Genomic DNA, 25,520 nt, shown 5'->3' on the forward strand with positions numbered 1-25,520 from the left:
AGCTTACATTAACACTACAGAGTACATGATTGGAACACATAACAGATATACCTGTTAAGGGTTATACATTATAGTGGTTGTTTTGTTTCTTGTTTGTAAGCGATAAAAGCTCTTGTTAATTTTCTGATGATCCCTTAGTCACCACACTCCGGTGCCTGTTCCGGTACACTGAGGGAGAATTTAGCACAGCCAATCAGCACATCTTTTGGATAGTGGGAGGAAACCAGAGCACCCGGAGGAAACCCATGCAGACACAGAGAGAATGTGCAGACTCCACACAGGGAGTGACTCAGGCTGGGAATCAAACCTGGGTCCCTGACATTGTGAGGCAGCAGTGCTAACCACTGAAGTACTGGAAAAGATGTATTTAAGTTATGAGATAAGACAGTAAATCTTTATTTCCATTGTGGTTGGGGCTTAAAAATAGACAAGAGATGAAATGATGATCAGTTTTGTCAAGAATAGCATTGGTAGGAGAGAGAGTAACAGAGTAGGCTAGAGGCAAAAGGGTCTGTCTATAAGATGACAAGCCACTAGTCCATTTTTAGATAAGGAGCCAAGATATTAGCCATTTAACAAGCTGCCGTTAAGTATGTATAAGTGAATCATCGGCTAAGGAATGTACAGTTGTTAGAATTAGAAAACCCCAATCCACCCTATTAGACTATTTTTTAAATGTTGGAAAATCACAAGAATCTGTTTAAGTGAGTCAATCATTCTAAAAAAAAGCACTAATTACTGTCCCGAGATGTATTTGTAGATGTAGTTCACAAGTACCGTGGCTCAGATCAAAAGGAGCAATGAATAGGTCACTGATTAAAAATGCTGTCAGTTAACATGTGGGTACACAACTTCAAACAGTTCACCACCCCCAGACGTGTTGATAATTTCTAACACTCAATAAGCACAGATTCACAAATTTGAAATAAGTAGACACATAATAGGTATTGATTCACTATACCCAATAAATAGATGTTTCCAGCCACAAACACCACACCAATTTACCACAAGAGATAATTTCAGTGACAACTAACAAAATTCTGTTTCTTTATTGCAAGACAATGCAGGTACTTCATGAACTGGAGAGTATGAAGCTGATTAAACACAGACAAAGAGCATCAGCTTCTGGTTTTTGGGTGGCGCAATATTTCAACCGCAAAATCATGAGAAACTAAATGAAGATTGCAAAAATACGTGATAGAAAGCAGAACCCAGAGCAGAAAGGCGGCTAGTAACGGCACTACCATTCAGGAAATGCTACTGGTTTGTTTTTAAAATATCACAGAAACAGCTGCTCTTTCTATTCCATGTTGATATGTTGGGCAAAGAGATTGGACAATCAATTTTATCCAATAATTGACTAGTTTTCCTGACTGGATGGGGTTCAGCAACTAAAGGAAAACTGAAGGGAGAAAACAGAAAATACACCTGCTTTGACTTGTGTGGTGTGGGAACGTCACCCCTTCTAATCTGCAAAAATCTTGGAAACGTAGAAGATCTTAATAGGTTACTAGGACAATGCCCCAGGAGGTGGAAACTAACAAGATGTGACACACCAAAGCATCATGACATTTGGCATGGTGGCACAGTGATAAACATTGCTGCCTCACAGTGCCAGGGACCTGGGTTTGATTCCCAGCTTGGGTCTCACACAGGCTGTGAGAAATTTGTACGTTCTCCCTATGCCTGCATGGATTTCCTCCGGATACTTCAGTTTCCTCCCGCAGCACAAAAGACATGCTGGTTTGGTGCATTGGCCATGCTCAATTCTCTCTCAGTGTATTCAAACAGGTGCCAGAGTGTGGCGACTCTGGAATTTTCACAGTAATTTCATTGCAGTGTTAATGTAAGCCTACTTGTGACATTAATAAATAAACTAAATAAGGCAATGTAAGATACGTGTGAAGAACTTGGGACATCTCGCTGTATAAAGCCTATAGTTAGTCATGGAAAATCACAGTCGAAGAATAGGAGAAACAGATGCGTTTAGGATTCCTGCAACCAATTCAGTTGTAAATAGTGATAGGGAAGGAGAAGTCCTTGCTCAACAAAGTGACCAACATATTTATGTTGACTTAAATTCACGTGTGAGGTCAGCTGACCCTGGTACACTCAATGAAAGAGGTAGTTTCTTGAGAATAGGAGCATGGAATATAAATACCTTATATCAGCTGGGAAAACTTGATAACTGCATACAGATAATGGATAGACATTGACTAACTAGCACTTGGAGAAGTGATATGGTTAGAATCTGGTCAGATACATACTCTTCTTCTCAGGAGGTGAGAAGCATTGGAATGGAGTAGGAATCCTAGCAAATGTAAGTTACAAGATGTCTGCTCAATGTTGCTAAACAATATCAGAAAGAGTGATCATGATCTGTTTTTTTAAGAGGAAAGGAAAGCCTTTTGATCTGGACGTCATATAGGTTCATGCCTGAATACAAGATTAAAGTGACCAGCAAATAGAGGCATTTTACTCTGACATCCTGGCATGTCACAATCAAGATAAATTAACTGATACATTAATTGTAATGAGTGACTTAAACATTAAAATCGATGAAAGAACATCAGGAGCACATAGGTCATTGAGAGAGGCTGATATAATTTTGTCAACAAAATTACCTGATGATGGTACATACCTTCTTTAAGCAACCAAAATGAAGCTTATACACTTAAAGAAGTCCAAGTGTGAGTACTAAAATCAAATACATTACGTAATTGCAAAAGAAATTAGAAAGAGTGTTTTTTTTTATTTGTTCATGGGTTGTGCGCATCGCTGGCTGGGCCAACATTTATTGTCTATCCCTGAGGGCATTTAAGAGCCAACCACATTGCTGTGGATCTGGAGTCACATTGTAAGCCAGACCAGGTAAAGGCGATTGATTTCCTTTGCTAAAGGACAATAGTGAACCAGATGAGTTTTTATGAAAATCAACAATGGTTTGATGCACATCGTCAGACTTTTAATTCCTGATTTTTATTGAATTCAAACTACGCCATCTGCCGTGGTGGGATTTGAACTTGGGTCCCCAAAGAATTACCCTGGGTCTCTGGATTACTAGTCGAGTGACACTACCAGTGCCACTGCCTCCACTGTAAAGAACAGTCATATATTACTTGGTATGGATGTAAATTCAAATCTTTGCCTTTTTGTGGCAAAAAAATAAGTTGAAACTTAAAACACCCAAAATGGAAAGGGTGCATGGCCATTTTGATCTTGGCATGGTGAGGGATGAGAACATCGGAGAGGCATTCATTCTGAAAGTAAAATCAAAGGAAGTATCACCAAAATGGAAAAAAAAGAGAAGGGGGAAAGTTTTCTGGGAGTCACTGTGAGTGGGACCAGGATATTCCACTGAAGGAGTGCATGACAGATGTGATACTCACAATAATGACAGAAAGAGCAAAGAAAAGAAACGCATCTGAGTATGATGAAAGTGAAAAGAAAATAAAGAATATATGTGGGCAGGCTAAAGAGAACAGGTAATGTGGGATAATGCAATGAAGCATTAGAGCTGGAAACAAAATCACAAAATAAGAATTTTGCATCAGAAGATGAAAGCCTTGACAGATAGAAAGAAAGGGATATCAACAGGTAATGGATGCATAAGACAAAGATGGTAAAATATTGTTTGAAAGGAATGCAGTAGCAAAAAGGTGGACCTAATATGGAAGTGAATTAGATGATGAAGAGGCAAAATGGGGCACCAAGCATTATGGCTGCAATTCTCCAGTCCCGCACGACCCGCCATTGAGAATGGAGAATTTGACGCGCGGCCAAATCTCCATTCACTGCAGCGAATCCCAGCTACAGGTGAGGTCAAAACATTCCCGCCTTTGAGGCGGCATTCTGACTTAGGGGCATTCAGTCATAATCCCACAGATATTAGCTTCGCAGCATTGGCTCCTCAGCCAAGCACAGACGTCCGAACCTGCAGTTCCTCTCGTACTGAGCAGGATTACTATTACAACACTTTGTAATCATCAGTAGGGTAACACTAACCGTCTCACGATGGTCTACTCCCAGCACACATTCCCTATTAGTGGGTGAACATTCCAATGCTTGGTGAATCCTGCATCACAATGATAGGAAAAGCCTATCGCAGAAGAGGTAAAATATGCTTTCAAATTGATGAGTTTAGGAAAAACTGCATGCATACAGCAGAACATCTAAAAACCCTCAGAGAAACAGGATTAGAAGTATAACAGAAATTTGTGATCAAGTATATACCAAAGGATGCATTCCGAGATCCTTGAGACAGTTATTATTCATTAAGTTACCTGAGAAATGTAAAGCAATGAAGTGCAACCATTTGAGAACTATGATCTTAATGCGTTATCATGAAAATCAGAGTCAAAACAAATAATAACCTGGACAGAAAGGAAAGATCTGTCAAAGAAAATAGAGGCCTTTGAAATGTAGACGCTAAGATTTAAGCCAAAAGTTCCATACACAGTCCATAAGACAAATGAAGAGGTATTGAAATTGTAAGTTCAAACAGAGCTCTAAGAAGTGAGATCCAGAAAAGAAAATGTCAGTATTTCAGAACTGAAAAGTGACAGAGACCTCTTCCAGAGGGCAAACTCGAGAGCAGCAGAGAATGAGGTCGACCTAGATGTGGTTGGATGACAGATGTCACAGGATGATTGCAGAAGAGCTACAGTGCATATACAAAGGTGGCACAAGGCAGAGAAGTTTATAAAGTTTATTTATTAGTCACAAGTAAGGCTTACATGAAATTACTGCGAAATTCCCCTAGTTGCCACACTCCGATACCTGTTCGGGTCAATGCACCTAACCAGCACGTCTTTCAGACTGTGGGAGGAAATCGGAGCACCTGGAGGAAAGCCACGCAGACACAGGTAGAAAGTACAAACTCAACGCAGATAGTGACCCAAGCCGGGAATCAAACTCAGATCCCTGGGGCTATGAGACAACAGTGCTAACTATTGTGCCATCATGCCACCCAGGCGAGCATTGCATACCATGGTAGCAGATTTCCTGGAGTAGCTACAAGCAACAACAGTGGCCTTGCCAGACAACATTACTGAATGAATTTTACTCAAGGACTGCATACTTGTTTTAATTGGTCACAAAATGAGGCTGCTCTACCCTGCAATAACCAGTGCAATTCTTCCGCTGCATCTTTCTGGAATAAAGTAAAACCAAAACTAAAGTAGCTCTGATCTATGCATAAAATTGGATAGAAACTTAAAAACTGAATGTTTATCTGCTAGTCCAAGTTAATTCTTCATTTCAAGGGATACGACACTAAGCTGTCGACTATCTAGCAAATTCTAGTGGTTTGGTGATAGGACCTCTGCTTAAAGAATTGTTGAAAGACAAGGATAAAATTCTACAATAACTAAAGGTGCTGATAGATTAAACTTGTGCTTTCTTGGGACATTTAATCATCCATAAGTTTGCAAAATACAATGTTTCAACACATAATAGAGGCAAGTAATGAATAAACGCATCTTTCAATTGCTTAATGACAAGGATCATTTAAACATGACAAAGCCTACCAGCTCACTTTTGGCATTAGGCATGTTCACCAGCCACAATAAACAGTTATTATCTCCTTCATGGAAGGAGGATTTTAGTAATTTGAAAGGGAGTCACCATAAGTGACGAAGATGTTTCCACATTCAATGATATGTCATTCCTGTAACAGTGCGTGAGTTAGGTTTTGGCACAGACCATTCTTCTAGATCTGTTACATTTTCAGCACTCTTCTAATACTCATCTTGTTTTAGTTTCCTCATGCAATCTCGGTGCCTCTGACAAGGCCAGCATTTATTGCCTATCCCAAATTGCCCCTGAGAAGGCGCTTCTTGAAGCGTAGCAGTCCCGTATGGTGTAAATACACCCACGGTGGTGTTAGACAGAGGACTTGATTCCAGCCTTGGGTGACTGTCTGTGTGGAGTTTGCACATTCTCCCCATGTCTGCATTGGTTTCCTCCAGGTTCTCCGGTTTCCTCCCGCAATTCAAAGATTTGCAGGTGAAGTGAATTAGCTTTCTAAATTACCCCTTAGTGTCCCAAGATGTGTAGATTAACACGGTAAGTATGTGAGATTAGGGGGATAGAGCGGGGAGTGGGGGGGTGGGCAGTGACACTGGGTAAGGGGTTCGGTTGGAGTGTCGGTGCAGGCTCAGTGGGCCATATGGCTTCCTTCTGCACTGTCGGGAGTATATGATTCTACGATCTTTTGTTTTACACTTCTTGACCTACATTGTAGATGTCCACCCATAGCAACTCTCCCTCTACCCTCACCATTCTCCCTCCAAAAAAAATTAAATCACTATATGCTGTCCTATTTATCCTTTCTGCAAAATATGTTCTGAAGTTGATGGTGTGTCAGTCGTGTTAAAAGTAGAATGATTGCAACTAAATTGGCACTATGCAAGAAACAGAAGTTGGCTAATTCAGCATATGTGGAGTGGAACCTGTTGAAGTAGGCCTTAGTGTTTTTATTGGGAATTGATTTTAGCCTTGTGGGGAATCAGTTATTGACCTCCCATTTGGGCTCATTGAATACGAGCTGCCTGGAGATTGGTAATTAGCCAACCAGGTAGAGTTCATACACTGAGTCCTTTACAAAGCAAAACCCTGAGAGAGTCCATTAAACTTTTAGTCCTGGTTGGAACCTGTTTTGTTCCCACAGGCTTGTGGTTATCAATTATTTTTATTTTGTGCAATAAAAGCATGGTTCCTTCACAACTGACTCCTGGAATTATCGTAAGTATCACACATAATGTGATGGCCTCCAGTTAGTCCCAACAATATCATTGGATCTTAGCATACTGAAAAAAAATCTATCTAGCTTTGAAGAGCAGGTCACAAGCTGGATGTCAATGTGGCTACTTGCCAACTTTCTGATGGTCAGGTAAGGTGAAAATCACCCCTATAGTTGTTGAATGCAAACACCAAAAGACTGTATGAATATATTTCATGGTTGTGTCTTAAGTTTACAAAGCCACACAGGTGAAAACTTTACACAAACATACAACTTAAATGAATCATTTAATATGATGAGAGGAATGGGGAAGAAATTGACTCTGCCCATTGAAATTTCTCCTTGCATCAGCCAAATGTGATGGGATAGTGAAATATATTCCACGGATTTTCACATCTTTCTTCCTGAAGGAGATTTTAATCATAGAATCCCTGCAGTGCAGAAGGAGGCCATTTGGCCCATTGAGCCTGCAGTGACAACAAATCCACCCAGGTCCTATCCCCATCACTCCAAGTATTTACCGTGCTAGTCCCCCCTGACACTAAAGGGCAATTTAGAATGGCCAATCAACCTAAGTCGCACATCTTTAATCAGGCTGAGAAGAACATACCATGCAGGATGAATAAAATTGAAAATATGGCAGGGAGATGTGATGACAAATGATTGAAAAGTTCAGATACCATCTTGCTAAAGCAATTTATAACTGCCTTGGAACACCTGAACTTGTTCCCTCAAGGCTGCTATGTCCTATTGTGGCAATCATTTTGTTTGCATTTCTTCAACTCCTTCCACTTCTTTCTGAAGAGGTGTTTATGTCAGTGCTGGCTGACTGCATCATTTCCCTTTGCAAACCCTTGATGCATGATGTTTGTGAAAGTGTTAATCCCTTGTGGTATTATCATTGCGGTATTACTGGTATTTATCTTGCAGTGAATTAACTCCATTTTTTCAAAAATCTGTAATTGCGTTTTTTATTTTAGAAACTTTTTTTTTGCTCCTTCTTTGGTCCCACTCACACCATAAGCCTCCCTGACAGAGAGGGCACGTACTCAAAATTTATTTATTAGTCTCACAAGTAGGCTTACGTTAACACTGCAATAAAGTTACTGCAAAAATCCCCTAGTTGCCACACTCCGACATCTGTTCAGGTACGCTGAGGGAGAATTTAGAACGGCAAATGCTTTTCAGGATGTGGGGGGGAAACTGGAGTACTCGGAGGAAACCCACACAGGCACAGGGAGAACGCGCAGACTCCACACAGACAGTGACCCAAGCCGGGAATCGAACCCAGGTCCCTGGCACTGTGAGGCAGCAGTGCTAACCAGTGTACCACTGTGCTGCCTACAGAAACTGAAACAAATTGATGTGAAGGCTGGTTAACTTCATTCCTGTCTCTTCAACAATTTCCTCCCTAAACTTCTAAGGGATCTTAGGGACTTGGAACAATGGAATTCTCTGGTGTAAATTCAATTTGACCACATCATGGTAACCTATATTGGCCTGATTGGAAATCATTCTCCCTGATGCCATACAACTTTACTTTTCTGGAAAGGTGCAAAACATATTCACAATTTAAAATAAAGTAAATGATTGAATTTAGCAAGATATTTCATTTCTGACAATGATATTTGACTTTACAATTTATTTTACTGTGCACAGGGACTGTTGTGTCTTTAAAGTTGTTTACATGTTGGTTTTGTGCCTTATGAGTGTTACCAGCTCCCAACGCATGATGCAACTGGCAACAATAAACTTGTTTGATTCATAACACAAGGGCATCACGGTGACTCAGTGGTTAGCATTGCTGCCTCACAGCGCCAGGGATCTAGGTCCAATTCCCGGCTTGGGTCACTGTCTGTGTGGAGTTGCACATTCTCCCTGTGTCTGCGTGTGTTTAATCCAGGTGCTCCAGTTTCCTCCTGCAGTCCAAAGATGTGCAGGTTAGGTGGATTAGCCAAGCTAAATTGCCCCTTACTGTCAGGGAAACTAGCTAGGGTAAATGTATGGAGTTATGGGGTGATTGTGGTCGGTGCAGACTCGATAGACTGATTGGCCTCCTTCTGCGCTGTAGGATTCTATGATTTATGAATTGCTGGGAAGTCCCAGTTTAGAAATTGGATCTTCCCAGTTTTTGATTTGATTTGATTTATTATTGTCTCATATCTTAGCATACAGTGAAAAGCATTGTTTCTTGCACGCTACACAGACAAAGCATACCATTCATGTAGAAGGAAACAAGAGAATGCAGAATGTTACATGAATGCTATGTTACATAATGTTACATGAATGTAGTTTAATGAATGCGGCAGTGCCACTAGCATGACACAAAACTGATGCACATTACCATTGCAATTGTTAGTTCAGATGACCAGAGAGTGGCATCCATACAAAGCAGGTCAATTATACCAGCAATGTTCTTGTAAATCCAGTTAATAAAAAAACAAACTCTGAGTTTGCCATTGGGTTTTAGACACCAGCATCTATAACCTCTGACCTCACCTGTGGCTGGGATTCTCCAGTGCCGCTGCAGTGAGTGGAGTTTTGGCTGAGTGCCAGATCCTCATTCTCGCTGGCAGTAGGGTGGATATGGAAGAGATCAGAGAATACCACGTCAGATTTAGCGTTACAAATACTGGATCCTTGGAATTGAGCTGAAGAGTTTGAAGGTGATTGGTGTAAAAATCTAACATCTCATACTAGCTTTTGATCCTTTGGCAGATCCAGAAAACTGGGAATCCCATCGCTAGTTGAAATAAGTATCATTCGAGCTGCATTCACACTGCAATGCAAATTGTCATCACTATTAGTATTGCGGAGCTATTATATTCACGTGGCCCACTTGCAGCTGGTGTGAACAGAGTCAGCCATCTGCAGTCAAGCTGAGAGCTGCACATCTGGACACAACAAAGCTTGTTTCAGTATAGTGCGAACAAGGTGCTGCGGAATTACGAGAAACTTTCTAAGAGTTAGCATGTAAACTGTTCTAAATATATAAAGCTTTACTTGCCTTTATTAGTCGGAGGTTATGAGTAAGCATCTATTTGGTCTGAATGTGAGATAAAATGTATTCAACTATTACAAAAGTAAAAATACTGCAGATGCTGGAAATTGGAAATAAAATCAGGAAGCGCAGGAAATACTCAGCGGCTCAGGCAGCATCTGTGGAGACAGCAACATGATATGACCTATCATCAACATTATTACTTCCTGGGAAAGCATCTTACATGAACATTGTAAAGAAATACTTAGATCATAGAACCATAGAACCATACAGTGCAGAAAGAGGCCTTTCAGCCCATCGAGTCTGCACCAAACACAATCCCACCCAGGCCCTAGCCCCATATCCCTACATCAACCTCTGGCTCAATGTTGTAGCAGTCTGTTAAACAGGGACAAATTAATAATGACATTCATCTTGGATTTACAGGACAGTTGTGTCATGTGTGCTGGGGCATTGGGCCTTTAACTGAATGGGTCATGTGATCTGGGGTGTGGCGTGAGCTAGTTGGGAACTGCCCTGTGTGGGACAGTCAACGTTTAGAGTGTGGAGTGAATATACTGAAGAAAGATCAGTGTTCCCGAAACCTGGCTGGTGGAGTAGTTCTTGAGGAGACACCTCAGTACTACAAGATTTAACAAGTTGGTTATGGAAATCAGATATGAAAAAATGCATCTAAGTTAATTTTATTTCTTATTTATTGAATTGGAAAATGATTGTGGGAAATTGTTTTGTAAATGGCTGCAAGGCCTACTGCTGTCTCCTCCACAACCTCGTCATTAAGGCCCAGTCACTAACCAGGATTTTCCAGCCCCGCTGCGGTGGGACCACCACGGGAGATGAAGCAGACATGCCAAAAGTCCATTGACTTTCAGCGAGACCGGATGATCCTGGCAGTGGATGGGACTGGAAAATCCCACCTATTCCCTCCAGAGGATATCAGATAGGAAGTAGAGGAAGGGAGGAGGCCAATCCATCACGTACAACTGAATAAAACAGAGTAACTGTATTGTGAGGCACTGCTTCAGTTAAAAAGAACTTCCCATTCCAATATACATCCACCATTCTGGAACTTTATATCCATATCAGTCACAAAGTCCCCAGGGAAACATCAATCAATAATCAATCCATCAATAGTCGCAGTATTTCTTTATTTGGCTGAAGCAGTTCAGTTTCTGGTCAGTAGTGATCCCCAAGATATTGATGGGAATCTCCTTATCTCAGGAAGGATGTCCTCGCTCTGGAGGGAGTTCAGAGAACATGCAGAGGGCCAGGTTGATTCCAGGAATGGCAGGACTGACATAGGAGGAGAGATTGAGGCGATTAGGATTGCATTTGCTGGAGTTTAGAAAAATAAGAGGGGAATCTTATAGAAACATATAAAATTTCAACAGGACTAGACAGGGTAGATGCAGGGAGGATGTTCCCAATGCTGGGGGTGTCCAGAACCAGAGGTCATAACCAAGAATATAGTGTGAATCTTTTCAGTCAGAGATGAGAAATTGCTTCACCCAGAGAGTGGTGAATCTGTGAAATTCGTTACCACAGAAAACATTGTATATTTTCAAGAAGCAGTTAGATATAGCATCTGGGGTGAAGGCGATCGAAGGATATGGGGGGAAGGTGGAATAAGGGTATTGAGCTCGATGATCAACTATGGTCATAATGATTGGTGCAGCAGGCTCAAAGGGCTGAATGGCATCCTCCTGCTCCTATTTTCCATGTTTCTAAGAAAGGACAACAATAAAATCCTTCACTTTATCCAGCAATATATCAATAATGCAAAAAGAACACAACTAATCACCTCTGCCTTATTACCTTCCTGCCTGTCTTGCGAGTGCCTTCACCTCATCCAGCTTCCTAAGTAGTGCTACCCCAGTGTTTGCAGCATGCTCCTAAAATTTTGCTGACTCCCTTGAGCAGTTCTAGGCCACAAGTTTAAAGTTTATTTATTACTGTCACAAGTAGACTAACATTAACACTACAATGAAGTGACAGTGAAAATCCTTTAATTACCACACTCCAGTGCTTGGGTACACTGGGAGAATTTAGTATGCCCAATGCAACTAACCAGCATGTATTTCAGACATTGGAAGGAGACCGGAGCACCCAAGGAAACCCACGCAGACACAAGGAGAGCACGCAGATCCTGCACAGACAGTGACCCAAGCCGGCAATCGAACCCAGGACCCTGGCGCTGTGAGGCAGCAGTGCTGACCACTGTGCTACCGTGCTGCATCCGCCTTCCAGCCATATCAGCATCCATGACAGCCATCTGGGCTGACTGGCCATGGGGGGCTCGGAGAGCCAGCTATGCGGGACTCGCAGGGCTGGCCAGTGATCGGACTGGCCAGTGATCAGGAAGCTGGCAGTGCGGGACCACTGCGCACACGCCGATCTTGGCGCTGACAGATCAGCGCGTGCACAGTGACCCACTCAGCACTATATGCCCTGCCCACTGATTTTCAACAGGATTCACAACAGTGCACAGCGTGTGGGAGATTCATTCTGAAACTCCTGCTGAAATAATCAGTGGGATTTACTCCAGTTTTTACACAAATTCAACATTCAGAATTTTTTGGGAGAAGCGTCCCCATGATATGTAGATGTTTTCACCTTCTTTGATCACTTGAGTGAGATTATTTAACATTTTTGGACATTGGTGTCAGGAATTGAACATTGACAACCCTTGGCACCTGCTTTCTGATGCTGTGCCTTGAAGGATTCAGGGCAATTCCTCACCCCTAGCCCAGAGGTAGAAGGATTGGGAAAGACAAAAGCTGGCTTCAAAGAGCAGTGTGTCAGGGTGCTGAAATACTCCCACCTCTGAAACATACTCTTCCAGGGTGGAGGTGGCGGATAACGGTGGTAATAGCTACCTGCCTACAATAGGCAGGTAACCTATCTGGCCAATTAAGTGGCCACTCAGTAGAAGTCGACTGGAATTTTTCAATTGCCTTGGAAATCCCCTGCTATGGTCAAAAGAATAGGCAGAGACTAGAGGCGACCTCCTGCAGACAATGGTGGTGGTGTGTATGGGAATGGGGGTTGAGGATGGTGGGGAATGAGCAGAAGGGGAACAGCACCTCACCCCACATGGGGAACCCCAGACCCATCAATCTCCACAATGGGCATTCCATAATTGAGGGCCAGGCAGCTTTGGCCATTGTAATGTGAAAATGGCAAAAATGTTTTAACTTCTCTTCAGAGGGTGCCTCCGTCAGTTGGAGAGAGAAGCATGAGATCCGCTTGGGGCCACTCTACAACGTTGAAGATGAGGTGGGAGCGCCAAAGTCTCACATTCTCGACCTCCATCAATATCGCCTTGCGGCCCCTGTACCCGAAAATAGAGGCAATCTGATTCCTAGCCCATTGTTTTGTGGCCCTTTAAGGAATGCAGACAGGACTGGGAGAACATTTAACATGAGGCTTGGAGCAATTTGCAGCTGAAGTGTTACTCTATGAAGAAGAATACAATCTCCCAAGGTTACGCTATCTTCATTGTGTTATTGAGCTGAACAACAGGATAATAGTGGGGGCGGAGGTGGGAGGGTAAAACTCAGAAAATTATTTTTGTGACTTTTCCTGGAGTATTCTTATCTCAGTGGAAAAGCAAAATGCTGCCAAATTCCAATTGTAGCAGTGACATGAAGAGTTTTAGTGTGTTCGGAACATCCCAGCCTGATTAACTTGCATTGTACTGAGTGATAATTGTGAAAATTGTAACCATTTCTAATATTTTGACACCTCTGATATTAGAACGATGATACAAAATCTGTCATGTAACTATCAAGCAATGTGTCCCGCCACCAAACAAAATATAGCTTTGTGGGATACCAGATGTGTTAGCCGTGATAACAATCTTCCCATTTTTTTCTTTGCAAAGCACACGCTCCACTACCTTCTAATCACAGGGTTCACTTCAATTGCAGAAGCATTATAAGCATAGTGCATCTCTCCCAATACCATATGGTGTAAGGGAAATGGGAATAAGATCACAGTGGGAGGTGAAAGAAAAAGATGAGACAAACACACAAGTGCAGCTGCCCAAACTGATGCATTGTTAAAATGGCAACATTGAAGGAAACTGAAAAGTGCTTGAAATTTTGTAAACTTCAGTAAAAACTATATTTTCAGCAGAATTCCCAGTGCAATGGCTCCACAATTTAAAAAATTAAACTTTATTGCTTATTTGACTACACACAGTGTTGTCCAAAATCAGTATCAAAGTACAAGCACCATAACATATGGTTTGATTTGATTGAAACTATTTGCTTTGATTTGATTTATTATTGTCACATGTATTAGTACACAGTGAAAAGTATTGTTTCTTGTACACTATACAAACAAAGCGTACCGTTCACAGAGAAGAAAGCAAGAGAGTGCAGAATGTAGTGTTACAGTCATAGCTAGGGCGTAGAGAAAGATCAACTTAATGCGAAGAATGTCCATTCAAAAGTTTGGAGGCAGCAGGGAAGAAGTTGTTCTTGAGTTGGTTGGTACGTGACCTCAGACTTTTGTATCTTTTTCCCAACGGAAGAAGGTGGAAGAGAAAATGTTCAGATTGCACGGGATCCTTAATTATGCTGGCTGCAATTATTGTCACATGTACTGTGAGACAATGAAAAGTATAGTTTCTTGTGCTATACAAACAAGTACATAGGGGAGAAGAAAAGGAGAGAGTGCAGAATACAGTGTTATTACCACAACTAGAGTGTAGAGATAGATCAGCTTAATATATGGTAGGTCCATTCAAAAGTCTGATGGCAGCAGAGAAGAAACTGTTCTTGAGTCGGTTGGTACATGAGCTCAGACATTAGTACCTTCTTCCTGACGGAAGTGTATGTCCAATGTCTGTGAGGTCCTTGATTATGCTGGTTGTTTTTCCAAAGCAGCAGGAAGTATAGACCAACTCAATGGATAGGAGGCTAGTTTGATACGTTTTCCAACATTGCTGTTTATTGTAGCATTTCATAACCCCACACCAGGATCTCCCTTCCTATTATCTATGTAAAACTAACATAATATGAGCACAATTAATTTTGGGGGGCCTTCCTAATTTCCCTCCTATTGCAACGAATAATGAGTCATTCCATCCATTCCCTAAAGGAGGAGGGTGTAAGGAATTATACTAAGGAAAACGTATTCCTCATAATCATGATTCATAAAGGCTAAGGCAAGGAATTTGTAATGCACTGGAATTTTTACTTTGCTGCAACAATAGAAGTGTAATGTGCAAGCTCGTTTTCATTTGAGTTATAGGTATAAACACAGCTGTTTTTGCAGTGTGATATCTTTCACTCCCATTTGAATCATTGTGCTGTTTCTGATTCTTTTGATAGTGATAATCAGGGTATCAAGGCCACATGTGTTCTACATGTTTCTTCACACATGTTTGAGCACATAACATGATCAATGTAATACTAGGAGTCAAAGGCTGGCGTTAATGGACAGTAAGCTGAATAAAAGGGATTGGCAACTTAACAGCAACATCCATAAGCCAAGACGGCCTTAATTGTAATACTCTGAGGCGGGGGGGCAGAGATGCTAAAAAATGTTTCTACTTACAAATTAGGAGCAGGAGTAAAGTACTTGACCCGTCAAACCTGCTCCAACATTCAATATGATCATGGCTCGTCTGTTTGTAACATCAACCCCGCATTCCTGCTGACGCCAATAATCTCTCACCCCCTTGACAATCAAGATTCCCTCCAGCTCTGGTTAAAAATATTCAAACTTTCTGCTTACACCACCTTTTGAGGAAAATTTCCAGAGACTCACAACCCTCTGGCAAAAAAAAATCTCATCTTTGTCCTAAATGATCGACCCCTTATCTTTAAACAGTGCCAGCCAGAAAAGGACCCATTCTGCCAACTCTCTCTTTTCTATTAGCCAGCCAAACTTCAATCCAGTTTCTACAATTCTGTAGGAGGGTTACTTAGACTTAAGAACATAAGAACATAAGAAATAGGAGCAGGAGTAGGCCATCTAGCCCTTGAAGCATTAACTCTGTTTCTCTCCACAGATTCTGCCAGAGCTGCGGAATTTGTCCAGTTTTTTCCATTTTTACTTTAATCCATGCCAATGTGTTACTCCCTACACTATGATTTTGAGTAATAATCTTTGATGTGGCACCTTATCAAAAGCCTTCTGGAAATCTAGGTACAGTACATCCATTGGTTCCCATTAATCCACAGCACATGTAACTCCTTCAAAGAACTCCAGAAATTTGGTTAAATATAATTTCCCTTTCACAAAACCATGTTGACTCAACCTGATTGCTTTGAAATTTTCCAAGTGCCCTGCTATAACATCCTTAATAATGGCTTCTCACATCTTTCCTATGACAGATTTTAGATTAACTGGCCTGTAGTTTCCTGCTTTCTGTCTCCCTCCCCTTTTGAACAAAGGAGTTAGTTTTGCTATCTTCTAATTTCATGAAACCTTCCCCGAATCTAGGGAAATTTGGAAAATTAAAACCAATACATCAACTATCTCATTAGCCACATCTTTTAAAACCTTAGGATGAAGTCCATCCATACCTAAGACTTTGTCAACCTGCAGACCCAAAAATGTCTCAATATCACTTCCCCGGTGATTATAATTTTCCTAAGTTCCTCCCTCCCATCCATTTCCTGATCTGTGGCTGTTTCTGGGGGGCTAATTGCATCCTCTATAGTGACGACTGCTGCAAAATCCCTGTTTTATTCATCTGCCATGGCCCTGCTTTCCATTATTAATTCCCTTGACATGCTTTCTGTAGGACCATCATTAGTCCCATACTTGTTAATTCTTCTTATCCAAAAGCAAAATTTGAGTGATTTCCCAAAGAAAGAACTTGCATTTACATAGTATCATGCATGTCCTCAGGAAGTCCACAGCATTTACATAAGGGCATACCTACATAACATGGTCTTCAGCAGTTCAAGAAGGCAGCTTCCCACCACCTTTGCAAGGGCAATTATGGATGGGTATAAATGATGGTGTACCCAGTGATGCCAATATTCCATGAAAGACTTTTTAAAAAGCCAATGAATTACCTTTTGAAATCCAGTACATTTTTTTAGGTGGGCAAACTGGGAAGAATATTAAGCAGATCACCAGGAAAATGTTCCTGCTTTTCATGGAATAGTCATATGAGATCTTCCACATCCATCTAGACAGGTATATCTTGCACTGGAAATAAAATTTCCTAACATTTCAATTCTCGCAAAATTGCATTGAAATGCCAGTCTAGAATATACATTCAAATTCTAGTGTGGGTACACAAAGCTACTGATTCAGAGTTGAGAGTGCTAATTCAACTAAACTCACACATAACAAGGGCACAAAGGAAAGCATTAAGCTATCAAATCTACTGCAGCCAAACCTACCTCAATGAGAAAATCATTCTTAATCAATGTGCTACATTTCACAGAGACCTAGTGAGTGTGTTCTGACGCCATTGTCTTGAAAGTATAGCACTGAATCTGATTTGGTTTGGTTTGATTTGATTTATTATTGTCACATTTATTAGCATGTAGTGAAAAGTATTGTTTCTTGTGCGCTATACAGACAAAGCATAACATTCATAGAGAAGGAAACAAGAGAGTACAGAATGTAGTGTTACAGTCACAGTTAGGGTGTAGAGAAAGATCAACTTAATGCAAGGTAGGTCCATTCAAAAATCTGATAATTTATTTGTATTTTTGTACTACTAGTATATCCTATGACCATCTCTAACATTCATGTACAAAACCTGTTATCTTAGACACATTTGTATCAGTCACCTGAACAGATCCTATAGCTGCTTCAATTTCCCCTTCCACCTGAAACAAAGAGGAGCAAAAAGAGAGTTATTGGACATTTCATAGAATCATAGAATCTCTACAGTGCAGAAGAGGCCATTCAGTCCATCGAGTCTGCACCGACTCTGTGACACATGGAATTTAATGTTGGCAAGTGTGAGGTGGTCCACTTTGGTAGGAATAATGGTAGGAAGGACTATTACTTACGTGGTGAAAAACTGCAGCAGGCGACGGTGCACAGGGACCTCGGGGTCCTTGTGCATGAGTCGCAAAAACCCAGCTTGCAGGTGCAGCATGTGGTCAGGAAGGCGAATGGGATGCTGGCCTTCATAGCGAGGGGGATTGAATATAAAAGTAGGGAGGTCTTGCTGCAGCTGTATAGGGCATTGGTGAGGCCACAGCTGGAGTACTGTGTGCAGTTTTAGGCGCCGCACCTGCGCAAAGATATTTTGGCCTTGGACGGAGTGCAGAGGAGGTTTACTAGGCTGATACCGGCGTTGAGGGGGTTGAGCTATGAGGAGAGGCTGAATAAACTAGGCTTGTACTCATTAGAGTTTAGAAGAATGAGGGGAGATCTCATTGAGACGTATAAGATGATGAATGGGATGGATAGGATAGAGGTGGAGAGACTCTTCCCGCTCAAAAAAGACAGTAGGACTAGGGGGCACAGCCTCAAGATTAAGGGGGGGGGCGGTTTAGTACGGAGTTGAGGAGGAACTTCTTCACTCAAAGGGTGGTGAATCTCTGGAATTCTCTGCCCGTTGAAGTGGTGGAGGCTGCCTCGCTAAATATTTTTAAGACACGGGTTGATGGGTTCTTGATAAGAGAGGGGATTAAGGATTATGGGGAGAGGGTGGGAAAGTGGAACTGAGCCACGACAGATCAGCCATGATCTTATTGAATGGTGGGACAGGCTCGAAGGGCTAGATGGCCTACTCCTGCTCCTATTTCTTATGTCCTTATGTTCTTACCCAGGCCCTCTCCCCTACCCTAGCCCCATAACTCCACACACATTTCCCATGACTAATCTTTCTAACCTACACATCTTGCGACACTAAGGGGCAATTTATCATGGCCAATCCACCTAACTTACGCATCTTTGGACTGTGGGAGGAAACTGGAGCACCCAGAGGAAACCCACGCAGATATGGGGAGAATGTACAGACTCCACACAGACAGTTATCCAAGCTGAAATTGAACCCGAGTCCCTGGAGCTCTGAGGCAGCCATGCTAACCACTGTGCCACAATTTGATTGCATTCTTATAGAACTAGGAGGATCTCTGTTCAATTTGCTTTTTTCAACAGGAACTCATTTCACAAACATGCAGTTGGCCTTTCGTGTCATCACATGCATTTCTACCCATCCAGGATTTTGCCTGAATGCATCCATTCTGTCTCATAGCTCCTTGCATAATTAATCAGGATTAGTCTGAAGGAACAGGAATATAGAATAACACTCTGATCTTCCTTCTCATTCCACAACAGGTGGCAGGTCTTCGTTAGTTCATGAACGATGGATAACATGCAGCACAGTGAGAGTATGTTTTAGGTGCACAGGTAATCGATAAACCCAAGGGAGCATCAAGCTTGCATTAATAAGTAAGTAGATCCATTTCAACATGCAAATCGATTTCTGGAACGCTTTGCTGGCTTTTGCTGTTATAATGGGAACAACACAATCCTACTACAAAAAGTCATTTTCAAGTGGTCCTGTTAGTGGTGGCACAACTGAATGGCTACTCTATCCTAGGATTTCTAAGCCAACTTTTCATTGCTGCCAATATAAACTGACTGAAAATCCTACTATAGCCATGATATAAATCAGTCTTCCCTCTGCTAATGTGTTAATCAAATGTTTTAAGATAGCTAACCAGTGCCATTAGCATTTACCATTTTATCACATATATAAATGTCAAGAGAAGGGCAAATTACTTCAAGTTGACAATATCTCTTTTTTTTAAGGGTTATTAAACCATTTAATGTACTACACCAAAGGCTATCAGGGCTTTGTGGGAATGTGGAGTTGAGGTTGCAATCAGATCAGTAATGATTTTACTGAATGATGGAGCAGGCTTGACGGGCTGAGTGGCCTACTCGTGCTCCTAGTGCATATGTTGATATGTAAATGTCGCAATCTGCAATAACTTGCTTTTGAATGACCACGATGGTGAATTGCGTCATCTATGTTTGCCTTTGCCAAGTTACGGAAAATCGTTCATATTTTTCAGGATCTCATCATTGAGAGAAGGGGCTGTTGTGCTGTGAGAACTGGTTGGAAGGGGCATCAGCGTGCCAGACATTTAATGAAAAGCCCATTTTCTCATATGCTTTGGAGGAGGAGTCAACAAGGACATAAAGGTCAGATTCTAAGAGAACACACACATACACATGTATACGTGCATACTCAAACTCAATGATGTTGGAGTGATTTTGGTTTTAGATTGTAAGTGGCATTGATTGAACAATTTCCAGTTTGTTCCATAAACTACCTCCACGCCTGTGGGTAATTTACTTGTGTGCTAGTAGCTAGTGTGCCAGCTAAGCCTTTGGCTAACTGAGAAAAAGTGTATATGAGGAGCAGGAACAAACCCAAGACTAAGGTCATAGTCTCCTGGAATAAGATGATGCCAATATGCTTCAGAGGCCTGGATAATCTACAACAGGCATCTCAAAGCGCTATAGAAAAGTCAGCAGAAGTACCTCCACAAGATGCTCCAGATCTGGTGGCACGAAATGCGATCCAAAAGCAGCTTCCTCTCCCAAGCCAACACATCCAGTTTTGAGGTGCTAATCAATCAGAGGCAGCTCCATTGGGCAGGAGATGTCATTTGTATACCTGACACCAGACGTTCAAAGCAACTACATGGAATTCAGTCATGACAGGAGATTCCCAGGAAGATAATGGAAATATTGTGGGGATGTCCTCAAAGCATCTCTGAAAAGGTCAAACGTCCCTGCTGACTCATGGGAGTCCCTGGCAACCAAAATGGGGAAGGTTCATTCGAAAAGGCACTGAACACATTGAGAGACATCATTGGGAATGTCGAGGTATGGGAGAGAGCACTAACCTCCAAACAATTCATCTACCTGACCCTTCAGGAACCACCTGCTGTGCACGTGGCAGAGTCTGAAAATCATTCACTGGATGTATAAACCATTTCACAATCCATGAACCAAAGTCCTGAGAGACTGCCTGTCATGAAATGCTATTAAAATTAATGTAATTATTTTGCACAAGTAAAATCAAACTGCCATGTATTTTGTAAACCATGTCTGGGCAGCAGCTAAGAAAAAGGAAGGTAAAGGAAAGAATAGGGGACAGAGTGCTCTTTGCAATTGATACGATTAGTAGTCAGAGTGCTGTGAGCCAGGAATCAGTTTAGACACAGATGAGATGCTCAAGAAGCAGCAGCAAGAGAGAGAGACAACCACCCTCAGGGGCTGAAGGCAGCAAAAGAGCAGGGGAGGGGAGCAGTCACCTTCAGGAAAGACATCAGCCAGAGATGAAGTACAGAAGGTAAAAGCCAGTTTGTGCATAAGATTGTTTTCTTCACTGAACCAAAGACCATCCCCAAGTCTTGATCACTTAAGCTATACAGTGTGGTAATCAGTAGCTCAATTTAACCAATTGGTTTATGGCTGTTGTTTGTGAAGCAGGGGTCTCAGCACAGTTTAGGATTGTGGGAGAAACAGTTACTTTTAGGTTTCAGTCTTTGAGGGATAAAGTGCTTACTGTTAAGTTGCCAAAGCATAAGATTGTTCTTTGGAGTGTTTTATTATTTTCCTTCTTATTTTAATAAGTTTTTTTATTCATTAATGAGATGTGGGCATCGCTGGCAAGGCCAGCATTTATTGCCCATCCTTCATTGCCCTTGATCTGAGTGGCTTGCTAGGCCATTTCAAGGGACAGTTAAGAGTCAAACACATTACTGTGGCTCTGAAGTAACATGTAGGCCAGTCCAGGTAAGGACGGCAGATTGCCTTCCCTAAAGGACATTAATGAATCAGATGGGTTTTTTCAACAATGGTTTCATGGTAAGCAGTAGATTCTTAATCCCAATTTTTTTTATTGAATTCAAATTCCACCTTCTGCCTTGGTGGGATTTGAACCCAGGTCGCCAGAACATTTGTTGAATATCTGAATGACTAGTCCAGCGAAAATGCCACTACACCACTGTCTTCTCTTAGATACTCTTTATTTGTTGTTTAATAAAAGAGAGGTCTGAGTTTTCATTGTTTCTGCAAACATTTCTCATTTATATCCAAAAAAAATACACCACAGGAAACCAGTGCTTCAGGTTGAAACAATCACGGTGTTTTCCTGATACTGACAAAACAAATTACCATGAGAAGAGTGCCTGATGTCCTAAACAGATGCATTCTTTGAATTATTTTTGGGATTTGGGCATCGCTGGGTAGGCCAGGATTAATTGCCCATGAAAAGGTGATGGTGAGCTGCCTTCTTGAACCGCCATGGTCCACGTAGTGTAGGAACACCCACAGTGCTGTTAAGGAGGAAGCTCCAGGATTTTGACCCAGCAACAGCGAAGGAGCAGCAATATATTTCCAAGTCAGGTTGGTGATTGCCTTAAAGAAGTATTTCCACATGGTGATGTTCCCTTTGTTCTTCTAGATAGTAGTGATTGTGGGTTTGGAAGGAACCTTAGATGGGGCACCAATCAAGAAGGCTACTTTGTCCTGCATGGTGTCAAGTTTCTTGAGTGTAGTTGGAGCTGCACTCATCCAAGCAAGTCGAAAGTATTCCAAAAAACTCTTCATTTGTGTTTTATAAACAGCGTTTGGGCTTTGGGGTGTCAGAAGATGAGTTACTTGCCACAGGATTCCTAACCTCTGACCTACTCTTTTAGCCATAGTGTTTATATGGCTAGTCCAGTTCAGTTTCTGGTCAATAGTAACCCCTATGATGTTGATGGGGGGGAGGGGGGGAATTCAGTGATGGTAATGCCATTGAATGTTAAGGGGTATTGATTAGATTCACTCTCATTGGAAATGGTCATTGCCTATCAGTTGTGGAGTGCGAGTGCTACTTGCCATTTGTCAGCCCAATCTTATTGCTGATTTTGGACATGGACTGATTCAGTTTCTGAGGTGTTGCAAATGGTGCTGAATATTATGCAATCTTCAGCAAACATTACCACTTCTGATTTGATGATGGGAAAAGGGTTATCAAAGAAGCAACTGAAGATGATTGCTCTTAGGACACTATCCTAAGAAACTCCTGCAATGATGCAGGAGGCATTGGCGTAATGGTATTGTCACTGGACTGGTAATCAAGAAACCCAGGGCAAAATCTGGAGACCCAAGTTCAAATTGCACCATGGCAGAAAACAAAATTTGGATTCAAGAAAAATCTGGAATTTAAAATATATTGATGGCCATTGAAACCATTGTTGATTATCGTAAAAAACCCACCTGGTTCACTAACGTTCTTTAGGGAAAGAAATCTGCCATCTTTATTTGGTCAGCCTACATGTGACCAGAGCAATCCAGAGCAATGTGGATGATTCTCAAATGCCCTCTGAAATGGAGGGTAATTAGGGATGGGTAATAAATGTTGGCCCAACCAATGACATCCACAACCTATAAATGAATTTTAAAAAGTCAAACTGAGATGATTGACCTCCAATACCACAACTATCTTCCTTCATGCCAGGTATGACGCCAACCAACAGAAAATTTCCCCCCCTCAATTCTCCCTGACTCCAGTTTTGCTAGGGTTCCTTGATGCCACGCTAAGTCATATGCTGCCTTGATGTCAAGGTAGTCGCTTTCACCTCATATCTGGAGTTCATCTTTTTTGTCCATGTTTAAACCAATAATGAGTTCAGAAATCAAGTGGCTATTGTGGAACTCAAACTGAGTGTCAGTGAGCAGGTTATCGTTAAACATGTGCCATTTGGCAGCACTGTTGATGAACTCTTCCATGACTTTATTCATGATCAAGTGTCGATTTATGGGGCACTAATTGGCCGGGTTGGATTTACTGTGCTTTCTGTGTACAGGACATACCTGAACAATTTTCCACATGGTCGGGTAGATGCTTTACTGGAGCTTGTCTAGTGGCACAACAAGTTCTGGAACACATGTCTTCAGTACTATTGCTGGAAAACTGTAGTATCCAATGCCTTTAGCCATTTATTGGTATCACATGGGGGGAATTTTGAGACAGCTGATGAAAAGGAAACTTATTTGAGGTGTCTGAATTTTCTTTTTTCCCCCGTGTGCTTTGCCTCCAGTTTGTACCTCAATGCCTTTCCCCAAAAAATTGTCAGAAATTGAGAAATGGCACTCCAGGGCACAATGTGTTCTGCATGGAGCAATGTTATCATAGTGAAATGAACAAAGCTGCTGTGTTTCTCAGCATTCTGGCCAAAGGTGGAAACCATTTTATGGAGATTTTGGAGACGCATTTTAGACTTTCTTACTTACTTTGTTGAAGAGATTTAAGACTTGAGGAAGAATAAGTTTGTTTTCCTTGCCCACAATGGGTAGCTGATGCCACTGCCAGTAACTTGTTACAATTTCTTGCCTGGAGGTGCACTCGATAACTTCCCTAATATTTACCATCTCTCCCTATCATTTGGTAACTTTTGGCAGACATGAGATTTGTAACAAATTATATGGGGAGAGGTAGGTGGTACCAATTATTTTGACTTTGAGTTCATCAGCTAATGTCAAATTGTTAACAGATTTGTCATGGAAAGGAAAGAGCATTTGGCAAAGACTTTGAACTGAATTTAATATATAGCTAAGGGAGAAAAATATACATGCACTATTTTCTCAACACTGAGGTATTTCATGAGAAAGCATTTGTAAAATACTATGCCTGACGTAAACAGGATATATTTCTTTTTGTGTTGACAGGTTTGAACTTCAATTGGTGCTTTCAATACGGATTTGTGAATGTTGGCAATCTGCCATACTCTTGGATTTATTCCACCATTTACTTGCTTGGGTTATGCTGGAGACAGTTAAGAGCTATTTGCACAGATCAGGATCATTTCCACAATCATAGTGAAACGATTTTCACAAGAATGGATGGATCTATAAATCATAGAACTACATCACACTTACCACACGGGGAAAAGAGCATTTCGTCCATGTTGGGCGTTTATCCTCCGAAGTAGGCAGTCATTTTTAATGCCAAACCTTTGCCCTTTTTATTTGATTTGATCTGATTTATTATTGTCACGTGCATTGGGTTACAGTGAAAAGTATCATTTTTTGCATGCTATACAGACAAAACATACCATTCATAGAGTACATAGAGTGGAAGGAAAGGGTAGAGTGCAGAATATAGTATTGCAGTACAGATAGGGTGAAGAAAAAGATCAGCTTAATATATGTTGGGACCACTCAAAAATCTGATGACAGCCGGGCATGTGTGGCATGTGGCACCATGGCTAGCACTGCTGCCTCACAGCGCCAGAGACCTGGGTTAAATTCCCGGCTTGGGTCATTGGCTGTGCAGAGTATATTCATTCTCCCCTCGTCTGCATGTGTTTCCCTCGGGTGCAGTTTCCTCCCACAGTTCCAAAGACACGTCGGTTAGTGCATTGGCCATGCTAAATTCTCTCTCAATGTACCCGAACAGGCACTGGAATGTGGTGACTAGGGGATTTTCACATAACTTCATTGCAATGTTAATGTAAGCCTACTGGTGACACTAATAAATACACTTAAAGGAAGAAGCTGTTCTTGAGTTGATTGGTACATGTTTTCAGACTTGTATCTTTTTCCTGACAGAAGAAGGTGGAAGAGAGTATTTGTTTTATCCCCTTTTCCTTTAATCACCTATCTAACCTGTTCTTAAGTTCAACAAACCATGGATATATCTACTCACAACTTAAGCCATCTAACTTTCAGATCATTTCAATCCAAGGCTTCAATTTTAAATTTGTCAGTGTGCCAACTGGAAAGACTAGGCTTTGCTGGATTTTGAAACCACATTATTGACATAAAATTAGGAAA

Source organism: Carcharhinus amblyrhynchos, chromosome 26, assembly GCF_965287045.1.
Source record: "Carcharhinus amblyrhynchos chromosome 26, sCarAmb.v2.hapA, whole genome shotgun sequence".
Lineage (NCBI taxonomy): Eukaryota > Metazoa > Chordata > Chondrichthyes > Carcharhiniformes > Carcharhinidae > Carcharhinus > Carcharhinus amblyrhynchos.